The sequence below is a fragment of the Callithrix jacchus genome, chromosome 2, assembly GCF_049354715.1.
Source record: "Callithrix jacchus isolate 240 chromosome 2, calJac240_pri, whole genome shotgun sequence".
Lineage (NCBI taxonomy): Eukaryota > Metazoa > Chordata > Mammalia > Primates > Cebidae > Callithrix > Callithrix jacchus.
In genome coordinates this window covers 51,242,916-51,263,053 of record NC_133503.1, presented here as the reverse complement: position 1 = coordinate 51,263,053, position 20,138 = coordinate 51,242,916, and the positions used below count along the sequence as shown (strand labels likewise).

The following is a 20,138-nucleotide window of genomic DNA, read 5'->3' as shown; positions in this document are numbered from 1 at the left end:
TACTCTTTTCCTGCCTCCTTCCTTCACCTGCCCCATTGTCTTTCAGGCAGGGTTCCCAGGGGAGCACGATGTCTCTAGTGGTTGGACTCTGTGTGCATATGAAATATTATCTGCATAATTTATCACTCATAATGCATTCTTCTTCTCTTGACTAAAGGAATATGGATCTATCTCTGTATTGGGGGAGACAGATTTTTATGTATTGAATGTGCATATGCATAAGTATATGCTATTTGCCAGTTACTCAACAAGCCATATGCTTTAACACTTCCATGTCATTCCTCAAGCTAGTCCCTTGGTTTAGAAGGTCCTTCTCTCCCTTTTCTTCCCATTGACATCCCATTTACCTGTGGAGGACTTCTATCTGCCTGCTCCCCCTTTGGGTAATGAAATTAGTAACTACGTTTTCTTTGACAATCTACCCTTCTCGTGTGACTCAGTCCATGTGGCTTGTGTGGACATGGTTCCGTAACGGGTACATAATCCATACTTGGCCAGTTAGAGCCTATATTCACCTACCCATAGTAATTTGTTCAGAGATATGCAGGTGACCCAAGCAGGCCTCTTACCAACAGCCCAGGACTTTTGCTAGCAATTCTGGGAAAGGGATCTCTTTCCACTAAGATGCCAGTTGGCAGAAGATAAGCCTACAGTTACAGTGGCTTTCTCTGTGCCAACCTGAGAAAATGAATAAAGCCAATAGAAAAGCAAATAGAGTCCAGAAACATAGGCACATTGCTGATTACATTGTTTGAGCTTCAGAATTCAGCCATCCTTTAAAACTAGCCCAATCCACTGGGTTTTCAGATCTGTGAGCCTTCACCATAAGTAATGATGGTGATGATGATGATGATGATGGTGATGATGATAATGCTGATACCAACTGTGATGATTGTAAAGTCAGCTTAAACTAGTAGAACAGGTGCTGTAGGGTGCCATGCTGACCCTTCTTTAGGATTGAAGCATTAATGCCATTAGTGGCCAGGAATGCCACCTGCTGATGGTCCAGCAATGTGGTTAACCAAATAAAACTGTCTCACCCAGGGTTATGTCCCCTCCCAAGAAGCAGCTCACATCTAATTAACTAATCAATTCAGGAATATAAAAGCCAACCCCTCGTCTCAATTCCAGACAATTCTGAAGGATCATCTCAACTCTAGAATTCATTATGGAATAGGCTGAGGCCTCTGATGCAACTAAACTGCAGGCCAACACCCCCTCCTGCCTAATTCTGCTTCCTCACTGCCTCACAGGTGCTGTTCCCAAAAATAGTCCCCCATACACTCTTTACATGAAAATCTTCATCTCAGAGTCTGTTTCTTGAGGAACTTAAATGAAGAATTCCTTAAAGAAATTCTAATATATCATCCTACAAGACCCAACTCAAATACCACCACTTTCATAAAATCCTCAGTAACATTAAGTGCTCTCTCCTAAGCTCCCATAGCTTGTTTCTTGTGCCTTAATTTAGGCTTATCCATTCCCCCTCACATGGTTAGTGGGTGTGTGTCTTTCTCCCATCATGAAAGTGTAAGCTCTCAAAGACTTTTTTAGGTCTGCTTAAGCCTGACCATTTTGCACATAAGTTGCACTCATTATAAACTGAGGGTCACTGTGAAGAGTGTCCTCATCAAATTCCTCACTGTGATCACTGTGGGGAAGTGTTGAGAAATGTAATAGTTACCTGTTGCTTTATATCAAATTAAACCAAAACTTAGCAGCTTAAAACAATAAACATGAGTTATCTCCCCCAGTTTCTGAGGATAGGGAATACAGAAGTAGCTCTGCTGAGTGGCTCTGGCCCAGAGTCTCTCATAGGATTGTAGTCAAGATACCAAAGAAGGTTGCATGCATTTTCAGATCTAACTGGGGCTGGGGAATCTATTTGAAGATGATTCTTTCACATGGCTGTTGACTAGAGCCCTCAGTCACTCAACATAAGGTCTTCTCCATAGACATGTGTGAGCAACCCTACACCATGGCAGCTGGCTTCCTTCAGAGTGAGTGATCCCAGAGGGAGAATAAGAAGAAAACCACCCTTTTATGTTCCAACATCAGATGTCCAACAATTAAAGAGAGGAGAATTAGCACACCTACACTTCCATCTTTAAAGAGAGGTGTCTCAAAAACAAATTGTGGACACATTTGAAAACCACCACAAGAATGTTGCTCACTGCATTGCATAGCTTCTTCTCGGAGCCATAGGAAAATCCTCTCTAATCCTACTACAAAAAACAAGCAGCTTGATTGTTTGTGCCTCCTCTGCACTGTAAATCAGGTAATTAATCTTGTGTTACTCTTTGCTTCTCAAAAATTTAAAACCAGATTTGTAGCCTACCTCCATTGGGGCAAAAATAGTTCATGGCATGTATTTTATATACTATCTTTATTTCTAAGTTTTCCTTTTCTCTTCTGTAATTTTCCTATTGCACTGTTTTTTATTTTAAAATGTATTTTACTTTGCTATATGCTGTGCATGTTAATAAGCTGCCTTAAATTCTTTTTAGGACAAGGCAAGGAATAGATAAATAACTACAAGCATACAAATGTATACATACATACCTAAAATAGGTCTCTTGATTTACTAGTGTACATCCCGAGAGCCAGTGCACCAAATCATTTAAACAAATCCAGGTCATTTTATCTGACAGATCCTGTGGTAAGAATAACAACAGCCCTCACAATAACTACTAACATTCATTTTGCATTAACTATGTGCCTGGCACTGTGCTAAAAAAAATGTTTTTCCTTTCCTTCATTTAACCTTCATGATGTCCCTTAAATGTAGATAGGATCATGATCCCTATTACAGCTAAGGCTTAGAGGGGTGAATAAGCCATCTCAAGGTCACATTTCTAGAAAGTGGCAGAGCCAAGATTTAAACCTAAAATAATGAGGACCTCAAGCCAAAAGTACATACTGTTTCTGTTTATTTAGTGCAAACAGAAAATACATTTTAACATGTTATCTATGGGAAGAATTAAAGCCCATGGAGGTGAACTAAAAATCTTCAATTAGTTATTCAACATTCCTAGGTGTTTGACGTTGTGGCAACAAGTTTGAAGATTTTATACTCCAACAAGAATATGCAACTGACAAATATATGTGAAAATAGAATTTACACAAGTCAAGATAAATAAGATACACAATAAATTCAAAAATTATCTAAAACTTTGTAGGCTAAGAGGGTCACAGAGGCTTCTAAGAAGTGGTAAGATTTAGGCTGACCCTTGAAGAATGAATAAAGACGACACTGGAGTAATATCATGGGAGGAACCACAAAGTTGAAATTCTCTGGGCATGATGTAAATAATTCCATATGTTTGGCTCCTTAAGAATACCTCTTAGATCAACCAGTAAATATGCTGAGTAACTTCTGGAGAGGAAATGCATATATGTTTTAAATGTGTAAAAAGGTCAAAAAGCAGCAAGAAACACATAGATATTGCAATAGCAAACATAGATGTTGTAACAGAAAATCAGAGGTATGCAACAGCGACCCTCACAAAAAGGAGAAAAGTCAAGGACATATAGGAAACAAAGAATGTGTTGGACAGCATTCTGTTGTTTCTGTATTTATAAGGAATTAACAAGCATGTCTAAGCATTTTTAAACAATAAAAAGTGCTGTTTGCGGGGCCATAAACCATTTATCATGGTTCATTTGTGAATAGCAATGATTAGATTCTTGAAATCTGTTTGCCCAACTGTAAAATGGGGGTAGTACATAACTTTTTTTGTGAAAATTGAATCAGATAATTTACATTAAAATGCCTTCTAATCCATAAAACAAAATAATAATTCTTGTAATAAATGATTATTAAATATAAAGTTAACATAGTTATTTGTGATAATCTGGGAAAAAAACATCTTTTTAATGTTTAAATGCCCACAACAAACTCAGCAGCTTATGCTTAGATTTTTCCAGTGTCAGGGAGCCTCCATCCATACAAGACCATGTGTCTCATTTGGGAATAACTTAAACTAAGGACTGCCTCTTGGCATTTTTGTTGATTCCAGTTTTATATTCTTGGATGCACAGAAAACAAAAAATATTCATATTTACATATGTTAGCATTTCAAATGTTTACAACCAACAATTACTATCTGTACTAGTTTGTTCTTATACTGCTATGAAGAAATACCCAAGACTGAGTAATTTATAAAGAAAAAGAGATTTTGGACTCATGGTTCCATACAGCAGGGGAGACCTCACAATCATGGCAGAATGTGAGGAGGAGCAGAGGCACGTCTTACATGGCAGCAGGTAAAAGAGTGTATGCAGGGGAACTCCTCTTTATAAAACCATCAGATCCCATGAGACTTATTCACGACCACAAAAATAGCATGCGAAAAACCCACCCCCATAATTCAATTACCTCCTACCAGGTCCCTCCCATGACATGTGGGGATTATGGGAACTATAATTCAAGATGAGATTAGGGTAGAGACACAGCCAAATCATATCACCACCATTGCCTATCAAACAAAATCTCAAATTATTCTCCAAAACAGTTCAATTTCCTTCAAAGGCTTTTTAGGTTTTCATGGTAAGACCTCATTCCTACCTGGTTACACTCCCTCAGATATGGTCCAGTTTGCCAATGTGGAGTCCAGCATGGAATGCAGTAGTCTAAGTGTAGTTGCACTTAGAAGCTTGGGACTGACTCCTGGTTACATCATTCTGCATCCCATGCTCCTGGAACATCTTTGTTAACTGCCTCTATAAATCTAATTTAAAAGATACTTGTTGGATATTTTAACATTCAGTACATATACTCAAATAAATGTGTACACACCTCCATCAAGTATATACTGTAGATATTAATCCAAATAGGTATTGAACAATGGAAAGTAACAAATGTATATTGAGTATATACTGTGTCTCCCCACAGTATGCTAGATGAGAAAGGCATTATTTGTTACTTGTATCTTATCTGTCTCCCCAACCTGAATACAAGTTCCATGAAAGAAGAATATTTGTCTTATTGATTTTTGTATTTCCAAGTCTAAACACAGTGCTTGACAAGCAGGAGGTATTTGTTAAATTAAATTAAGTTAATAAATTAATAAATTAATGAGATAGTGTCCCACAGACAGATTGAAAAAAAACATGTAAGTAGCAATTGGAAGTGGGGGCAGGCAGGGATAATAAGTGTTAACTGAAGGCCTTCAGGGAAAAGGAGATTTCTCTAAGCCCCCTTCCTCATTCACTGTCCCCTTCTCACTATACCTTAAGCTAATGGAATTTTAATCAGATTGGTTCCAAGATTCTGGGATTCTAGCTGGGCTGTGTTTGCAGGTAAGAAGGGTCTATCACACTAAAAGGTCACCTGCTAGGTGTGGCTTGCTCTTTTATAGTGCTTCAGGGTAACTAGAGTCTAGGGTAACATTGGTCATCTGTCATTTTCCATCATTAAAACCTCTAAAACTCCAATAAGCAATGTGGCCTGAACCATAATCATTAGAATTGTTTAGGGAAAGAAGACAAATAGGATTGAAATTGGCCAGTTTCAGAGAAACTGAAAGGTTTGACCCAAGCTTTGGAGGACTCATGGATGCGAGTTGAATGGAGAAGGCATAAACAAAGGGGTGGGGATTCATTTTGACTAGAGTTGGGCTCAGGATGTGAAAAATGTAGAATGATTTGCTGAGATGTTTAGACTTTATTTTCTTGAAAATGGTAAGCTATTAAGGGATGCTCAGTGGGGGAGTACCATGATAACATACTTTTTGGAAAGAATAATTTGACTGGCCTTTGTGATACCTTTTAAAGAGAGGAAATTCAGAGATTTCGGTCAGGAGCAAAATACTCTAACTTAAGGTCTGCCATTAATGTGCATGCTTATGTTGGATAAAGTACTTCTTTTTCATGAGTCTGACATTCTCTGTATCTAAAAAGAGAGGCACTCAGAGTAGTTAGTGTGTTTCACTACAAGTGCCAACTCCATATACTCAGCTGTGAAATTCTGCAGCACTATGTTTGGAAGAATTCTGAAGCCCTGTCTAGGCTCAAAAGAATAGTGCTACCATCCGCTAGCAATATCTGCTAGGGGTGCATGAAGCTGGGGCAGAGGCAGACATATTGCCCATTGGCAGCTGATCAGAGAGTCAGATTTTAACAGCTTTGCAACCACTTTTCCCCTGTCAACATCATTTGCCATCACTCTCTTTTTACTAGCCTCAGCTTTTTTTCTATACTTTATCATTTCTGGGGTCTAGGATTGAAATTGTCATAGTTTTCCATGACATAATAGAGTAGAATGACCCGCAAAGTGTCCCAGTCTAACATTCTGTGTTTCTACCAGGAGTCAATTAAAAGCATGTCTTAGTGACTTCCTGCTCACTTTCCCAATTTGCCTGCTACTGGACAAATGGTCAGCCATGAAAAAATATGTCTCAGGAATAAGGGGAGGAAATCATTTAAGTCCATGCAAATGTTCTCTTAATAGGTAATGAGGCAAATCATAGCAGCTGGATCTGCTGTGTAAGGCTAAAATGTCCCTAAATAGAATATGGCTCCAAGTTTTCCATGGGGCACCTGAATCAGCAATTATGTAAGTAAGTCATCAAGGGGAAGCACCTTTCACTCAGGCATCCTTTGCCCTTAGCAAGTCTCACCTGTGCAAAGAGGAAAAATAGGGTAATGAGATGGGGGTCACCGCCTGGGAAACACAAGAGGCAGAATAAAAGGAAGTAAGCAGGACACTGGCCCTGTCTCTCACCACTTACTCTCAAATATTTCTCTAGCCTTACTGAACTACATGTATGTTGCCATGATGTTTCTCTTGTCCAGGCCTTTGCACATGCTGTTCCCTTTCCTGGAAATGTTGCTTCTTTAACATGGCTAACTCATGATCACCCTTAAGGTATTAGCTATGATATCACTTTCTCCAAGAAACTTTCTGAAACCTGCATAAGGACCTCCCATATGTTCCCTATTATATCACTGATAACATTACATTCTAATTATCTTCTTATTTATCTGTCCCTCACTAATAAAACAACAGCCAATGTCTACTGAGTGTGTAGTGTGGGTCAAGCACTGTACTGAACATCTAACACAGATAATTTTACTTAATAGTACAATGATACCGCAAGGTAATAGTCTCATTTTACATATGGAGAAATAAGCTCTGAGAGATTAAGTATCTTGACCAAAGGCACACAGTTAATGCATCTAGTGAGCAACAGAGCCATGTTTAGAACCTATATCCATTCACATGCTCTTAACTATGCTACACTACATCCCCTTCTGTGTGCCAGGCTCTGTGAAGCAAGGACTGCAACCTAGTCATACGGTATACCAGCACCGGTGTGCACAGCAAGTAAGTGATAATCAACATGTATTAGCTGATTGGATGAAGGTATGAATAAATAGAGGCAGGAATGAATTGAGTTACTGCACATTAAAAACAAAGTCTGTATAAGGTCAATTCCATTTTGAAGAAACAGGGCTAACTGGAGGAAATTACACTTACCAAGGTGTGTGTTTCAAAAAAAAAAAAAAAAGATTCACCCTAATATGCAATGGAAGGCAGAATTCAGAACCAAAGAAGTAATGCCTAGAGTCAGGCCCAAGTAAGAGGCCATGAATGGAATTCCCAGGAGGCAAGAGGTTAGGAGCTGGAGAGGCTAGGAATAGGTAAGGGTGCCAGGCGCTAGAAAGGTCAAAAAGAGATGGGTCAAGAGAGAAAAGCGACTAAAGGTTTGGCTGGAAGTCTGTTGTCACTAGTGCTGGCCACACAACATATGGAATGGGTTGACTACCTTAGAGTCAGGAATGGTTACATAGACATCTATGTTTATCAAGATCTGTATGGCTTGGATCAGAAACTGATATCCAAACGTACACCCTCCTGATTACCAAATACTACTCTTTTAAGCAATGTCTGATGCTCGCATTTCTCTTCCTTTGTTTACAAAAACAGATTCTGCAGCTTAGCCATTTTTTTCCCACAGTTTTTCTCATGGTAGGTGTTTCAAATGTTTCAGTCCAAGACAGAAATAAGCTAAGAATAGAGGCAGGAATAACCTTTTGCAAGATCTGGGATGGCTGTGGGGGAGCTTATTTATAAGTCTTCGTATATAGTACCCTGGGACTATTAGGCTCCTTACTGCAAAATTCATATATTATCCATAGCTGCTAAAACTTGTTTCAGTTCTACAAATGCCTATTTGGTGCCTTTTGTGTACTAGGCACTAACCTGGAAAGTACAGAGATGAGTACAGAAGGCTGAGGTCTACAAGCCCAGAAAAAGAGTCAAAGAAGAGCCAGAATGGAGTTTAAAATCAGATGACCTGAGTTCAAGGCAAGGTCCTGATCTAGGTCTTCTGGGCTACAACAGTGACCAAATACTCACTAACCCTGTGATATTGGGCAAGTTAAATAATCTTTATGGTGTGCTAGATTTCTCATGTGCAAAATGTAAAATAATTACCCTTACCTAATAGGGTTATTACAGGGATGAAATGAAATCACTCACAAGAAAGCAATTCCCCAAAACTAAGCACAAGGCATATTTAACTGTCATTACTAGAAATTCCTCTGCCTCTCTATGGTACCACCTCACTTAATAAGCAAGTTTAGCCAGATGCCTGGGATAGAAATTTAAATCCCATAGAGATTTAAATCCCAATTAAAAGAAACTTCAGAAAAGTCCAACGAATCTAAACTAATGCATACTGAGGACTTAGGGCACACATAACAGTCATTTCAGATGGGTACAGTTCCTCATTTTAAAGATCAGAGAGAGAAAGTAACTGAAATAAATAGAGCTGGTGTTTATGGTCAGTCTCCCCTGTACCAAGTTGCCTTTTTTTTGGGGGGGTGCAAATACTTTATTTTGTCTGTAAATGCAGCCTGCCTCACACCCTGAATCAGCAACCCCCAGACAGCTCTTCACAATGGAACTCTATATTCCCTAATCCAATGATATAACTTTTCTCTTCACTTTACAATTCTGTTATTCTGCAAGAAACCCACAAGGGACAAGCATATCAGCAATGAAAGGAAAATCATATATAAGCCAGTTTCTTTATCAGCCTCTCCCATGCTCACAGTTTTAGGCTGTGAAGGCGGAATGGGAGCTGTAAGTAATGCTAATAGCATCATCCAAGGAGCACCAGATAACAGCCCCCACAGTCCCAAGAAGGAACTGCTTTTGTGCCATATGAGTTTTTGTTACTACCCTGTCTGGGAGATGAGATTCAGGGAAATCAAATGAGATGGGCTTAGAAACCCCACCAACTCATGTCTGGCCCACAGCTCCCAAATGGGGGGTCCAGGAACAAAGAAATGAATTCATCTGTGTATTTCTTGAGCAGAGGCTTTGAATATCCTTGCCGAGAAAGAAAAATAAACCATGCCCTGGAAGAATCTGGCATTATTCAGCTGGTAAGACAGAAAGGACGGGAGAATGACCGTGCAGATGGGCTGCCTTGGGATACAGGGGGATGATTCCTTTTGAGGACTGAACAGGTGCAATAGAACCTTAGGGGAGAAGCTATAAGGAGGTAGAGTATATCCCAATATGAGGGGAAAACTAGCATGTCATAATGGATTGGGTCCACCCAGAAGAAAGGGGGTATTCTGCCACAAGAGCATTCAAGAAGTTAGAAAACCTCAAAAGGTATGTCACAGAGTATATCTATGCATCAGGTAGTAGTAAGATGATCAGATGATACTAAATTCTTTTCAAAAACCGAGATTCTGACTGGAAGTAGTATAGTATAGTGGTCAAGGTCACAGACCCTGGAATTAGAATCTCAGCTTCTCAACTTTTCTGTATAACCCTACACAAGTTACCTCACCTCTCTGGGCCTCCGTTTCTTCTATGAAACAGGGATCATAACAGTAGTGCCTTACTGAGAGTTGTGAGGATCAGATGAGTTAGTGACTGTGCTGTATTTACAGGAAAATTTGCCATACAGTAAGTACTCGGTAGATATGTACTGCACCTACCAGGTGCCAGACCCACTTCTGGTTAACAAAGATGAACAATCATATACAATAAAAATAGGTCTCTACCCTCATGAATAAATAAATACCTATAATTTCAGATGTCATTACAGCTGTGAAGAAAATAATGGAATGCACTATAACAGAGTGTCTTTGAGGAAGGGGCAAGGAACTATTAAATAGATAAGGCAAGAAGAGTTTCTCTGGACTGAATTAGCCAAATCAAGAGAAGCAGCCAGCCTTGCTGAGTTGGGGGTATCCAGGCAGAGGAGATAATAAACACAGAGGCCCCCAGGCAGATAAAAAGCTTAGGACGTTAAGAACAGGGAAAAAAAAGACCTGCCTGTGTGGCTTGGAGCTGAACAAAGGAGGATGGAAAAATTGATGGGAAATGATACCAAAGAGGTTGGCAAGTCCCTTATCCCATGTATGATTTACAAACATTTTCTCCCAGTCTGCGGGCTGTCTCTTCACACTGTTGATTGTTTCTTTTGCTGTGCAGAAGCTTTTTAGTTTGATGCAATCCCATTTGTCTATTTTTGCTCTCACTGCCTGTGCTTTTGGGGTCATAAGAAATCTCTGCTCAAACCAATGGCATGGAGCTTTTCTCTTATGTTTTATTTCAGTAGTTTTATAGTTTCTGATCTTAAGTCTTTCACCCATTTTGAGCTGATTTTTATATATGTGGTGAGATAAGAATCAATTTTCATTCTACATGTGGATATTTAGTTTTATCAACTAAAGGGAATGAAGAGAATGTTCTTTCCCTGTTATGTGTTCTTGGCACCTTTGTTGAAAATTAATCGGCCACCATTGTATAGGTTTATTCTGGATAAGGAGTTAATATCCAAAATATATAATTAACTTAAACTACTCGATAACATGGAAACAAATAACTCTATTTTAAGGGCAAAGGAGCTGAAAAAACTTTTCTCAAAAGGAGACACAAGAATGGCCAACAGATATATTTAAAAATGTTTGACATCTCTAATCATCAGAGAAATGCACCTTAAAACAATGAGATATTACCTCATGCCTGTTAAATTACCCATGATCAAAAAGATGAAAGATAAGTGTTGGTGAGAATGTGGAGAAAAGGGAACCTTTGCCCACTGTTGGTGGTATTGTAAATTAGTACAGCCATTATGGAAAACAGTATGGAGGTTCCTCAAAAATTTAAAAACAGAATTACCATATGATCCAGCAATCCCACTTTTGGATATATATCCAAATAAAATGCCATGAGTATGCTGAAGAGTTACCTGCACTCCCATGTTCACTGCAGCATTCTTCGCAATAGCCAAGATATGGAATCAACTTAAGTGCCTATCAATGGATGAATGGATTTTTTAAATGCAGTATATGCATACAATGCCATACTATTACTCCTTAAAAAGCAGGAAATTCCTTCATTTGAGATAATATGAATGAATCTAGAGGACATCACACTAAGTGAAATGAGCTAGGCACAGAGAGACAAATACCACATGATCTGATCTCATTTGGATGTAGGATCTAAAAAACAGTTGAACTCAGAAGTAGAGAGTAGACAGCAAACTAACACAGGAACAGAAAACCAAACACCACTCGCATGTTCTCACTCATAAGTGGGAGTTGAACAATGAGAACACATGGACACAGGGAGGACACACTCCCAAACACACCAGGACCTGTCAGGGGGTAGGGAGCAAGGGGAGGGAGAACATTAAGACAAATACCTAATGCACGTGGGGCTTAAAATCTAGATGATGGGTTGATAGGTGCTTCAAACCACCATGGTACATGTATACCCATGCAACAGACCCATTCCTGATACGTATCCCAGAACTTAAAGTAAAAAAAAAAAAAAAGAGTAGACAGTAGAATGGTGGTTACCAGGGGCTGGATGTGGGGCAGACGGGTGTGGACAGGGAAAGAAAAGATGCTGGTCAAAGTTTCAGTTAGGAGAAATAGGTACTGGTGGTCTATTACACAGCATGGTAATTACAGTTAATAATTCAAAAGAATAGATTTTAAATGTTCTCACTGCAAAGAAACTGTATGTGAGATGGTAGATATGATAATCAACCTAATTTGATCATTTCTCAATGTATCCATGTATTGAAAATCACCTCACATTGCACTCCATAAATATGTACAATTAAATTTGTCAGAGTTTGAGTTTTATTCTAAGGTGGCTGGAAGTCACTGAAAGTTTTAGGCAGGGTAGGACACTACACAACTTATATTTTACAGAGATCATGCGCTTGACTTACAAAATCCCTCCATGCAAGATCCTTCCTGTTCTTTCCTGATTTGTAGAAATCTCTGAGGCCCTAAAAGAGCTCAGAGTATTGAGATAAAGGAGCTGTGTTGAGGCTCCTAGAAAAATCACATGAGCGGCCCCCTGCTAACCAGCAATGCTAATGTTGAGTTGTTATGGAATAAATACACTTTATTTTATTAAATCAATGAGAGAAGAAAAGAGGAAAAGAGAGAGAAGGAATAAGAGAAGGAGAGGAGGGGAAAAATTATTCTGGTTGTTACATAAAGAATTCAAATGTGGGGTCAGGAAATGAACAAAAGAGAAGGTAGAAAGACCTTCTATTTCCCTTGTAATACTTTAAATAGAAAAGGTTTCTCTCTCTCTCTTTCTCTCTCCCCCCTTTCTTTCCTTTTTTTCTTCCTTCTCCATCCCTTTCCTTCTCTTCCTCCTCCCTTCCTTTCTCTTCCTCCTCCCTTCCTTTCTTTCATGGATTCAGTCAAAAACAAGCTAAACTGTGGCATGAACAAGTAGTCAACCATCTTCTTTATAGATGTTGGCTATTAGGGAAAGCAATATAAATTAAAAGTGGCAGCCCAAGTTGACCTAAGGCAACATTCCCCAGGTACACTAATTCTCCTTTCAAAAGCTAGGTTTGATATTTTTTTCATCATTAGATGACGATAACAAACCTCAAACTGCCTTTTTGAGTCCTTGTCAGATATGCAACATTGGCTTTCACAGCCATTGGCTACAAAAATAAAATGAGTTGTAGTCTATAACCAAATAATTGCTAACCCAGCATCTCCTTCCCCAGATACTCCTACTGTCCAAGCACTATATGTACATTATGTGTATCCCTATATTCATATTTACTCACCAATAAGCATTCATTAAGCACTTACTTTGTACTAGGCACAGTTCTGACTGCTAGTGATACAACAGTGAGGCACATGGACAAAATCTCTGCTCTTCGCACTACATTAGTCAACAACCATGGGCAAGACATATGAGACCACTAGTCTCATAGACAAACACACATTATTTCAGATGCTGATAAGAGCTATGAAGAAAATAATAGAGTGTAATAAATAGAGTGTCTGAAGAAAGATCAGGGAAATGCAAACTAGGGCAGCCATGGAAGCTGGCATTCTTGTGCAGAGGAAAGAGATGATAAACAAACAAACAAAATGTGTCCAATGGATAAAGCAGTAAGGAGTGCAGCAATGGTGAGGAGAACGTTAAGAAGTGGGTTAATTTACGGGATAAAGTCATGTATTCAAGCCTTGTGATTCTTTCAGTTATGGGGTTCAGGACTGAGTCAAGGATGTCTCCTCTACTTCTTGATTGTGCAATGGATGGTGGTGTCATTTAGGGACGCCAAAGGAAAACAGAATTTGTGGTGAGAAGATCCTGAGTTCTGTTCTGACATTCCTCTGTGATGTTCACAAATGGCGACATTGGGTAACTAGATGGTCAGCATCAATGACACAGATGATAACTGACATTTCAAGCATGTATGAGAGTTCATAAAAATCTGGTCTACACTCCAGGTTGGTATGACAGCCCCATGAATTTGTTCATGACTGGACTCTTCTACTATCCCCCTCTACCATCCTGCGATCGTAGCCCTTGCCACATGGCCCAAGATGGCTGCTGGAGCTCCAGCTGTTAAGTCTGGTCAGACAGGAAGCACACTAGTGTTCCTTCTCTGCCATTAGTTTGCTTTTAGACCTTAGCAAACTCATTTCACTCCTTGGACCTGTTTGTCCATTTGATTTGTCAAGTTCCTTGTTGTTTTATCACATCCTGACTCCGGGTCAGAATGGGAGTTGAGTGGCTTCTACCCAAAGCAGAAAGTCTGCCATCTTATGACAAAACAGAATACTGATATGACTGAGAAACTGACCTTTAACTGTTTCATTTCTTGTTGGTACTTTGAATAGGAGTTCTCCAGGGGACTCGGGGTAATTGCTTTTGTCTCTGCATTGCAAGGGGCTGTCTTTGATTCCATACTGTTTTCAACTGCAGGTTTAATTTGGCTCTTTTATCTGCATTAAACTTACTGGGAGCTATCCTTTATGTGATGCCAAACACATCACATGACTGGGTGTTACTGGCTGAATTTAGAATTTCCCTTCAGCTAAAGATCCTGGGTTGCTCTGATAGTTAGCATTGGGCAAGTTGACTTTCATCTCCCTCGGGATCCTCTCTCTGGGAGCTGTGGGAAATCTGAACCAGCCACTGGGTGTCAGCATCGCTTTGTCCATTTAAAGGAAAAATAAATATTTGTGTGGTTTGGGAGTTGTTTAGGCAGTAAGTTTGGGCTCTAAAGTGAGCACAGCCATTTTACAATTCACATTTTATACAATTCACATTTTTATGGCACTTAGCATCAACCAAAGGAGTTCGCTTCTCTATCGTTACATCCCGACTCTCCCTGCTCATTTTGGGTTTTCTATGTCGCTCGCCTGGATTACTGCAACAATCCCCATTTCCAGTTTTGTGTGCCTCAAGTCTATCTTTTTCATCCAGTTACAATCAGGACTGTAACAGGCTCATTTGCAAAATAATAAGCCACCTGTCACTGGAGGTTTGCAAACAGAAGCCAGAAAACTGCCTGGCAGGAATTTTTGTAGAGAAAAATATGTGTAAATAAATGTATGATAAACATAAATATAAACACTCCTATATTGTATATACATATATAGTCATGGGCTATAAATGTTTTGGTCCACAATAGCCCAGATATGTAACAGTTGTCCTATAAGATTATGATACCATATTGTTACTGTATCTTTTCTATTTTTAGGTATGTTTAGATCACAAATACCATTGTGTTATAATTGCCCACAGCATTCAATATAGTAACAAGCTATACAGAATTGTAGCTTAGGAGCTATAGGCTATACCATGTAGCCTAGGTGTGTAGCCGGCTATACCATCTAGGTTTGTGTAAGTAAAATCTATGACAGCAGTCTCCAACCTTTTTGACACCAGGGACCAGTTTCGTGGAAGAGAATTTTTTCCCACGCGGAGTAGGAGGATGGTTTCTAGATGAAACTGTTCCACCTTGGGATCATCAAAATTGATTCTCATAAAAGGCACACAACCTAGATTCTTTGCATATGCAGTTCACAACAGGGTTTGTGCTTCTATTAGAATCTAATGTCACTGCTGACCAGACAGGAGGCAGAGCTCAGGTGGTAATGCCAGCTTGCCCAGTTCCTAATAGGGCACAGACCTGTACCACACTGTGGTCTGGGGGTTGGGGACCCTTGTTCTAATCTATCTTTTTAGTAAAGAGAAAAACATGTCTCAGGCTTAGAATCGTGGCAGGTATATTAGTTATCTGTTGCCACATTAATATCTGTAGGACACAAAAACAACTCAGTGCCCTTCAACAATAAACTTTTATTTAGCTCAGTAACCTGCAGGTTAGTCTTTAAGGCCAGTGGTTCCTTGGCCTTGGTCTGGACTTGCCTCAAAGTCTAGTGGTTAGATTCGCAGCTGGTTCTTGACTAAGATGACTGGACTCTGCTTCATGCGTTTCTCACATCTTTTCAGTACGCTGTCCCAGGCATGCTCTCACTGCAGAGGAGCAATCCCAGTTGCACAGGAGCTTTTCATGCTTCTGAATGTGTCAAATCTACTAAAATAACATTGGGCAGAGCAAATGCTAATGGCTGAATTCAGAATCAAGCAATGGAGACAAAAACTTTGCCTAGTTAGTGAGGGAAACCCAAAGTCATGTGGCAAAGAGGATGATACAAGATGGGATGAAAGATTCATTAATGGTCTCAGTGCATCTACTAGAGCAGGCGAGATTGTCTAGCCAGAATTTAGTAGAATGTCTTTTGTTGTATTTTTTTAAAACTTTCTTTTGTGCCAAGTGATGAAAGATTTCAATGATGGTAGTGACACAAAGTTTCTTTTAAAAGCAAATTTGAGACAATTGTAGGTGAATGTAAAACATCTTTTTCAAAAAGTAGGCCATGTGATATGGAGGTACAACAAAAGTTATCAGAGGAAGGGAGTGACAAGTTAAGAAAACAGAAGCGGGATGACTATAATTAGATGCAAGCAGGGAATGCATGCCGGAATTGTTGCAGACTCAGCAAAACCAGCTTACTAATGCCATGTGTTCAGCTGAATTAGGCTAAACAAACCTTTGTTGAGTGTCAATTACCTGCCCGACCCAGAAGCAGAAGCACAATTCATAAAGAAGAAAAGCTCAAAGTCCCTCCTAAAGCAGTATGTATAACTTTGACACCCTAGGGTAAACTGTACATATAGTTGACGTGTTTCTGGGTATCTATAGAAATAGCACTAAGCTTGGGCTGGGAAGTGGGCATTGGGAAAGGACTCCCTGGAGGAAACTGAAAGGATGAATAGAGGGTGCCCTGGTGAAAGGGTGAGGAGAGTGTGGGAGGGGTCTCCAGGGTTGAGCCTTTAATGGCATGCAGAGTATAAAATTATCCTTGGGAAAGTTTATTCTTATTGAAGCCCCATGTTTGAGACAGGAAATGAGACTGACTGTTGGGAGCATGCAGGTGCAGAATCTCTAAGCTAGAATTCTGAATTAGGCAGCTTAGAATCTATCTGGTTCCAAACAGCAGGGAGCTACTGAAGGTTCTTAAGCAGGGAAAAGACATTGCCAGTTCTGTGTTTTAGAAACTTGCCCATCTATCCCTGCAGCCAAAGAGATATCACATCTAATCTACCCATATTTAGCTATTTATATAAATACACAAGCAGCCATGTGTCACTTAATGATGGGTATACATTCTGAGAAATGCATCATTAGGCAATTTTATTGTTATGTAGACATCACAGAACAGGGGTCTCCAAGCACCAGGCTGTGGACTGATACCAGTCTATGGCCTGTTAGGAACCAGGCCACATAGCAGGAGGTGAGTAGCAGGTGAGCGATCATTACCAGCTGAACTCCGCCTCCTGTCAGATCAGTGGCAGCATTAGATTGCCATAGGACTATGAACCCTATGGTGAACTATGCATGCGAGGGATCTAGGTTGTGCATTCCTTATGAGAATCTAATGCCTGATGATCTGAGATGGAATGGTTCCATCTTGAAATCATACCCCCACCATCTGTGGAATAATTGTCTTCCATGAAACCAGTTCCTGGTGCCAAAAAGATTGGGGATGCCTGGATTAGAAAGTATGAGAGAAGTATTACAATGTATACACAGATCAAGACATCACAGAATACCCCACCCTCCATACCTAATATACCCCATAAATATACACGATTACTATTTGTCGATTTAAAAAGAGAAAGTATTAGAGAACTGTGAAAATACTAGCACTCAATTCAGAATGTCTCCCTGAAATAATTAGACAGAATGAAATGAAACTGCAAAGGGAATAATTGTCTCACTTCATAACTCAAATGTGATTTATAATAGTTTACATATAAAATTACCTTTCCCACACTTTGTGATAGACTGCCCTAGTTCTTGCCCTTTCTAACTTTTTTGCAAACAAAGGATATAGCTTCCAAAATAGTCTTATGCTCATTGCCTAAAAACTAAAGCCCAAAACTTGATCCAAATTCCATGATTGGTCCTAGCCCTGCTCCCCACCCCAGGCTTACACACTGTTCCCCTTCTTTGCATAATCAACACAACAACCCAACTTTTTCAATATTTACTGAGCACTGACTGCAGCTGCTTAGGCAGAGTCCAATCCTAGCTAGTAGGTGGGGGAAAAGGTGATGATTAAGATGCAGTCTTCACTTTTATCAGGCTCTCAGCTTCTAAGGAAAACATGGAAGCAGCCACATAACTACTGTAATACATAAAAAGTAATTCCAAAAAACTATAGAAATCCATAGGACTGGTATCTAACACAAACAGTCAGAAGTAGGAGAAACTTGAATTAGAGATGGATCTGAAGGGTAAGTCATGGTATTATACAAAATGAAACCTCTTCGGAGTCTTCTGCTATAGCCTGGAATAAGTATATACTTTTCTGGACCCCATGATACTTCATAGCACATCTTTTCTTATTTATACTTCATTCATCCATTTTCTTAGACTATTGATTCTTTGAGAAAATTGATCATTCATCTTTGCATCCACCACAGCAGTAGCAGGTCATGAAGCAAATACCAGATACTATGTTTGGTTGATGGATGGGTGAATAGATGGATAAGCGGATGAGTGAAAAAGAAACATTTGGCACTCTTTAAGGGTCTTCATTTAGGTGGCTACCTAATCCTGTGATTCCTAAATCTGGCAGCCTATAAAGTATGTTTAGGTAGCTTTAAAATACATATTCACTCAGACCTGCTTCCTTAGAATATCCTGATTTGACAGATATAGGGTGGGTCTCAGTAATCCATATTTTAGTACACTTACCAGAAGATTCTGATGCATCTGGTCCAAGGACTGCATGCTTGGGAATCATATGGCTAACTCACCTGAGTGTCACGTTGGCTTCATACTCTTAGGTGTTCTATTTTTGAGATGCGTGGCCTCTTTTTCACTGATGGTTCAGCCTACTCAGATAATCTGCAAGAGAAAAGTATACTTATGACTTGGAAAATTCCATAAGGAGTTTTAATAGTAGCACTAACACTAATATACCACCACGTATTATGTATCTAGCAAGTGTCTGGCATTCTTCTGAGTGCTTTTATAAATAGCTTCTTATTTAATACTATCAGCAACCTCACTAAGGTAGGTGCTCTTTGTTAACCCCAGTGTATAAATGAAGAAACAGAGGCACAAGAAAGCTTAGTGGCCTCTATGTCGTAACGTTGGAACTCAAATCCAAGTCTATCTGACCTCAGAGTCCCAACCATAGTGTGTGAAACTAATATGCGTAAGACCCACATAGGTATCCAGACTAAGGGGAGAACTGGTGGGCATGGGTCAAACTAAAGTTGGAAGAACCTCAGCTGGTTACAAAAATGATCTTGGTGGAAGAGAATTTAAGGAAATGAAAAGAGCACCAGACAAGGAAGTTAAGCAATGTGGACTCGAATCCTAGTGCTGTCAACAACAAGAATAGTAAACACACATATGTAGTTTATTTTGTGCCTTACAAACATATTTAATCTTCACCACAATCGTGTGAGGTAAGCACTGTTGTTACCACCATTTTGCAGTGAGGTAACTGAGGCACAAGGAGGTTAAGAAACTTGTTCAGAGTCATGTAGCTAGCAAGTAGAGAAGCAGGACGCAAACCCAGACCACCCAGCTCCAGAGCCCACCAAACTCTTAGCCACCAAGCTGCATAGTAATTAACCACATAAACTGTTGCTGTTTCTTTCCCTTTCCCTCATCTAGGCATCACATACAAAATGGAAGAATTGGCTTAAACTATCCTCACTGTTTCTTACAACTTTGTTATTTGGGAGTCTAATTTTATTTAAAGATCATTTTAAAAGGGTATAGATTCCCCTTTTCTGTAAGAATATTTTTAAAGTAGATGTTTTCTTGAGGAAGAATTAGATAAAGTCTTGCTTGAAGCCAGAGAGTGCAGCAGGCAACCTCTCAAGGTCAAGAAGCAATAATAGCACAACCATAGGAACTTTCTAGAAAGCAAATGGAGTGAGCACCTTGCTTCCAAGGACATATTACAGACAAAGACCTTAAAAAGCTCATTGTCAAGGTGGCACCAAGATGGCTGAGAGAAGGCAACACCAGAATGCAGCTCCCAGCAAATGAGACACAGAGGGGTCAAGGACTTCACGATTCCAAGTGAGGTGCTGGGTTCATTTTGTGGGGACTGGAAGGACTCTGAAAATAGTCCAAGGAAGGAGCCAAAGCAGGGCAAGAGTGGCCCAGGGAGGGCAAACTGAGATAGGGCAGGGCCCGTCCCCATCTGGAATGTGCAGCTGGCTCGGAGGGTCAGGGGACTTCACCCCTTTGGTGCTCCAATTCGGATCCTGTGCTTACCTCATCCCT

At 39.8% G+C, this 20,138-nt stretch overlaps 1 long non-coding RNA gene across 4 annotated transcripts in view; it reads right to left on the bottom strand.

The window, feature by feature from the left end:
- Nucleotides 1-20,138, bottom strand: part of LOC144581136 (uncharacterized) — a 316,017-nt gene that overhangs the window by 31,933 nt on the left and 263,946 nt on the right. For all 4 annotated transcript variants that reach the window (XR_013531664.1, XR_013531657.1, XR_013531665.1 and 1 more), the window contains one exon: nt 18,647-18,737. This is a non-coding gene — a long non-coding RNA (uncharacterized LOC144581136). The remainder of the gene's footprint in view (nt 1-18,646; nt 18,738-20,138) is intronic.